The sequence below is a fragment of the Euleptes europaea genome, chromosome 15, assembly GCF_029931775.1.
Source record: "Euleptes europaea isolate rEulEur1 chromosome 15, rEulEur1.hap1, whole genome shotgun sequence".
In the NCBI taxonomy this organism is placed as follows: domain Eukaryota; kingdom Metazoa; phylum Chordata; class Lepidosauria; order Squamata; family Sphaerodactylidae; genus Euleptes; species Euleptes europaea.
Window position 1 is genome coordinate 10,711,277 of NC_079326.1, and position 5,805 is coordinate 10,717,081.

The window sequence follows — 5,805 nt, forward strand, 5'->3', positions numbered from 1 at the left end:
TTATGATAAAAACAATCATTTATTAAAAATATTTCTACTGCGCATCTCCATATAAATATATTTGAGGCAACATCATTATCCATGACGTCTCATCATAATTACCTATGAGACTTGAACACATGAAGCTGCCTTAAACTGAATCAGACCCTTGGTCCGTCAGAGTTGGTATTGTCTATTCAGACTGGCAGCGGTTTTCCAGGGCCCCAGAAAGAGGTCTTTCACATCACTTATTGCCTGGTCCTCTTTTACTGGAGATGCCAGGGATTGAACCTGGGACCTTCTGCATGCAAAGCAGAAGCTCTTCCACTGAGCCACAGCCCCTCCCAGACTTCAGGGGCAAAGTCTACTTCCAAATGTGCACAAAATAGTGAGTCTGGTTTTAATGAATCAACAGGTATGGTACTCATAGATCAGCCTTTTAATGAGAAAGAAGAAGAAAAAGGGCTCTAGCTTTTCAAGGGAAGCTTTGAGCAAAAAAAGGCAAAAAACTAACTAAACAGACCACAGGGCCACCACATTAGGAAAAAATACTTGCACAATGCCAGTATTCTGTTAGCTACAACCATCTGATCAATGGGAAGGTTAAAAAAACAATTTGGAGAGTTATTACCTGCTGTATAAAAGAGATAAAAGTTAGACCTCGTCTTTAGTACAGCAGCTTCTCACCTCCTTGACTGCACCTTCAATCACCACAGCCAGGTCCCTCTTCGCCACCGGAGGGAGATTTTGGGGGCAGAGCCTGGGGAGGGGAGGGTTTGGGGAGGGGAGGGACTTCAATGCCATAGAGTTCAATGGCCAAAGCGGCCATTTTTCTCCAGGCGATCTGATCTCTATCGGCTGGAGATCAGTTGAATTAGCAGGAGATCTCCTGCTACTACCTGGCAGTTTATGCAAAAATATAAACAGAGTTGCTTTAGGGAAAAGCTTATTTAGAAATTGCAACTACTATGGCTCAAAATAAGAAATGATATTACTTTGTGTGCATAATATTGCAGATTAGATATATTGGTGCAAAATATATTAAATTATAACACTGTAAAATGAAACTGACAATAAACTATTTCATTTGTATTAAACTCATACAAATGGTTTAACAAATAAATATAGGAGTATAGCCAATGTAATGCTTCTTACTATGGGTCAATAGGACAAATAAATGAGCATCTTGTTACAAATCTGTTATACAACATATAACAAAAAAAAATGTGGTAAGCATGAACCAGGACACAAAAAGGGTGGGACAGGTCCCCAGTAAAAGACTTTCTTATGTTGCTTTGAATTGTATTAATTTCATAATTTCTTCTCAAAGCATAAGCTTTATGCAATGTGGTTGTAACATAAAGCTTTATGCAACATGGTTGCAACTTAGTTAGCTATGAGCTAGTCCCATATGGAATCATAGGTCAGAGACCATCCAGGATCCCATGGGACCTTAAACTACATCAAAGTATGTTACTTCAACTATGTGAAGCTAATGCTCTCAACAGTCTTCATACAAGAAGCTTAGGCTCTTGTTACAACCACGTTGCATAAAGCTTATGCTGTGAGAAGAAATTGTGAAATTAATACAATTCAAAGCAACATAAGAAAAGGACACGGGACTGGACACAGGTGGCTGAAGAAGGAAGAAACAAAGTCTTTTACCGGGGACTTGTCCCACCCTTTTTGTGTCCTGGTTCATGCTTACCACGTTTTTTTGTTATGTGTTGTATAACAGATTTGTAAAAAGATGCTCATTTATTTGTCCTATTGACCCATTGTAAGAAGCATTACATTGGCTATACTCCTATATTTATTTGTTAAACTATTTGTATGAGTTTAATACAAATGAAATAGTTTATTGTCAGAGTTTCATTTTACAGTGTTCTACTTTAATATATTTTGCACCAATATATCTAATCTGCAATATTATGCACAAAAAGTACTACCTGGCAGTTGGCAACCCTACTGCCGCAGGAGGCAGAGCCAGCCACAAAATGATTGCCACAGCTTAACTTCGGTACCACAGTGTAGATCGTTGTGTTGTGGTGGCAGCTGCTGCCAAAGCAATGCTTTAAAAACTGTGCACGTGTGTGCCATGTCAGGGACCCCTGCAATCGAGAAATGCACAGTATGATCCTGAAGAGGAAAGCAGTAAGAACAACAACAAAAAATGGGTAGACATTTAGACTTGATCATCTGGCAGGCAGTGCCATTATTATTGACGTGTATGAGAGTTGAAAGCTAAAATATGGGACAGGAAAAACTGACCCATCAAAATGATGCAAGCCTGAGTCATTTATGGGAATCTGGTTTTGATTTATAGACTGCGTGAATAAACCAGATTTCATACATTACAAAGCCTTCAAAATACTTGTTTAGTGATCAGATAGTTTTATAATTCAGTTACATATCTCTGAATTTCCTTCTGTATGACAACTCTAATAACGGTTATTGGATTAATCCAACTGGTAAATTATGACTTGAGCCAATTGTTCAATTCTTTCTTTTTTATTATTGTCATCTATCAATGTTGTTTCCTTGTGTTGGCTAACCTTGTGTTTGTAAGTTGTGGTGATCTGTGATATTAAAATGATAATGTTTGTGAAGAAAAATACAGCTAAATATAAAAATTTGCTTTTGGGGTATGTAATATATATATGCAGACACGGAGTATGGAATATTATTCTAGGCAAAGAGAGTACTTATGAACCTATGGTTAGATTTTCCCCCCATTTTGAACTTGTACCTATATTCTTCTTCCACAAAATGTTCCAGGGCATGAATTGGGTGTCTGAGCTCCACCCACCTGCAAGTCATACCCTCTAACTTAGAAACACCCCCTAATACCAAGTAGAAAAGTATTTGGGGTTACTGTGTAAGAAAGGAAAAGGCACTCAGTGCCTGCTCAATACATGATTTCCACCAAGTCTTAGCCCAGAAAGAATAACCTTGGCTTAAATATATTTAGATCCCCCCATCTGTAACAAGAGGCAACTGGGATTAAGATTGATGAGCTATTATCCCACATCCCACCCCACCGAAGTGGCTCTGTACAATGAAATACTTTTTCTGTGCTAAGAGGTCTTGGGGTTTATAACCAGTATTATGACCTCATTAATCATTTACCCCTAAACGCAAGTTAGGTAACAGTGGTTGTTTTCTGGTGAGAAAGAGATATTTTTGCACATGCTCAGAGGAACATATTCCTTCAAACAGGCAAGGTGTAACAAAGTAGATCACACATAACAATTAAGAACAAAAAGAAAGCTTGAGACAGAATAACCCCCCATGCCACAATACACGTCTTTGGTAATTTTCCCCTGCAAACAGAGGAGAGAAGCAAACAAAAACTGATATAGAACTAGTTTAGTGCTTGAATTTCCTTCAAATGCTTGGATTTGTTCCTTCTGGCAAGCTGGAGAAATAACCAAAGGTGAGAGGAGGTCATGGAACAGGGCATGTAAGAATGAGCCTAGACAGAATGCATGAACTGGCTCACGACTGGAGCCTTCTTGCAGCTTCCCCTCTCCTATCCCTTGAGAAGCAATCAGGTGGAAAGCTGCTTCCACATTTCCCCTTCTATTTCTTCCTAATAAGAAAAACAAACAGTGACTGGCTTTAAACAGAAAAGGGATGCTAGAAGTTCATAAAGGGAACCTGGTGTTCTGCATGCTCCTGTATGTCATCTGCAGGCATGGTCCTGGTTGCCATTTGTCTTAAAAGGTAAAGATCCCCTGTGCAAGCACCGGGTCATTCCTGACCCATGGGGCGACGTCACATCCCGACGTTTCCTAGGCAGACTTTGTTTGCGGGGTGGTTTGCCAGTGCCTTCCCCAGTCGTCTTCCCTTTACCCCCAGCAAGCTGGGTACTCATTTGACCGACCTCGGAAGGATGGAAGGCTGAGTCAATCTTGAGCCGGCTACCTGAAACCGACTTCAGCTGGGATCGAACTCAGGTCGTGAGCAGAGCTTGGACTGCAGTACTGCAGCTTACCACTCTGCGCCACGGGGCTTAGCTGTGAAATAATCTGAAATTTCTGACTGTAAACAGGAACCTGTTATATAACTAGGTGGATTACATCTTTCAGCCCTGCTCTCTTTCCTTGCCCCATGACCAATTACAAGATTATTAACCCCGGCTCAGTATTTGAACTACTGCACCCATAAATCTTCCAGAATTAGATATCAAAAGCAGAAGTCCTTTAGAAATAATGGCTTGTGGAACTCACAGAAAGTGTCTCTCCCACTTCAATGTCCACTGTACCCCAGAAATGTTGTTCTGGTTGCAGGGGACTCCTATGAATACTGCTGGGCACGATGTGAGAGTCTGGAGTTGGGGGACCGGAGGGAAAAAACCCTCCATGGCCAGAAATATCCTTCTAAATGGTGGAATACAGCCTCTGGATTCAAGTCAGGGAAAATGCCAGAATCTTCAGCCTACTATTAAGGCACCATATAAAACAGCAATAAATGAACTGGTCAACAGAACACCACAGGTGTGATTTAATGGCTCTTTAAGAAGAGTATTTATTATCTTAAAAATAAGATACACCAGTAGAGTATTTATTATCTTAAAAATTTCTCAGTACTCAGTTGTTGCTGTTCGCTGGCTGATTCTGTTCAGTAGCCTTCTCTGTTAAGGCTTTCAGACACGTCAATGAAGTAAATTGTTCTCTTTATGGGATGCCTGATTATTTAGTGAATACCTTCAAGGTCTTTATTTGAGGTCAGGACATTACATGGTGTCAGAAGTTACAGATATGGATTTTTTTCGACTTCCATCTCCATTTGTTTTGCAAGGAAATTTGGCTGAGAAGTGGAAACGTTGGGAGCAAGCTTCCCGATTATAGCTTACAGCGGCTGGAGTTGATGATGTATCTAGTAAACGGCAAATAGCTATTTTGTTGAACTGTGTGGGACAGGAAGACTTGTGGTCTCTAAGGGGCTCCTGGACTCGACTTCAGCTGGTCTCTTCTACTGCAGACCAACACAGCTACCATCTGAAACTGCACCCAGATTTGTAGATGACACCCAAATTATTCATAATGATGAGAAGTAAAACAGATTGTGAACAGTTTCAAGGGGATTTCTCCAAATTGGGGGAGTGGGTGACATTCTGGCAAATGAGGTTCAATGTAAGTATAAAATGATGCACATTGCGGTAAAAAAAATCCTAACTTTACGTGGTCAGGTCTGAATTGGTGGTAATTGACCAGGAACGTGTTCATGGTGTCCTGATGGATAGTTCAATGAAAACGCTAACTCCGTGTATGGGACCAATAAACAAGGCAAGTTCTGTGCTCAGGAGTATTAGGAAAGGGACTGAAACAAAAAAGCAAATACTGTAATGCCCATGTATAGATGTAAGGCAAAACTACATCTGGAATCCTGTGTACAGTTATGGTTGCTGTATCTCAAAATACATACTATAGCAACTAGAAAAAGGTGCAGAAATGAGAAACCAAACTCATCAAGAGGCTGCATCACCTTCTCTTCCATATGAGGAAAGGCTTATTCGTTTGGAGCTTAGAGAAAAAAAATGACTGTGGGCCTCATCAAACTTTATGAGATCCTAAATGCCTTATGGCGCAGAGTGGTAAAGCTGCAGTGCTGCAGTCCAAGCTCTGCTCACGACCTGAGTTCATCCCCATGGAAGTTGGTTTCAGGTAGCCAGCTCAAGGTTGACTCAGCCTTCCATCCTTCCGAGGTTGGTGAAATGAGGACCCAGCTTGCTGGGGGTAAAGGGAAGATGACTGGGGAAGGCACTGGCAAACCACCCTGTAAACAAAGTCTGCCTAGTAAATGTCGGGATGTGATGCCCCA

At 40.9% G+C, this 5,805-nt stretch overlaps 1 non-coding gene across 1 annotated transcript; it reads right to left on the reverse strand.

Moving 5' to 3' along the window:
• Positions 1–249: 249 nt before the first annotated feature.
• Positions 250–321, reverse strand: TRNAA-UGC (transfer RNA alanine (anticodon UGC)). The gene has a single exon. It is a non-coding gene; the product is annotated as a tRNA-Ala (tRNA).
• Positions 322–5,805: the final 5,484 nt, after the last annotated feature.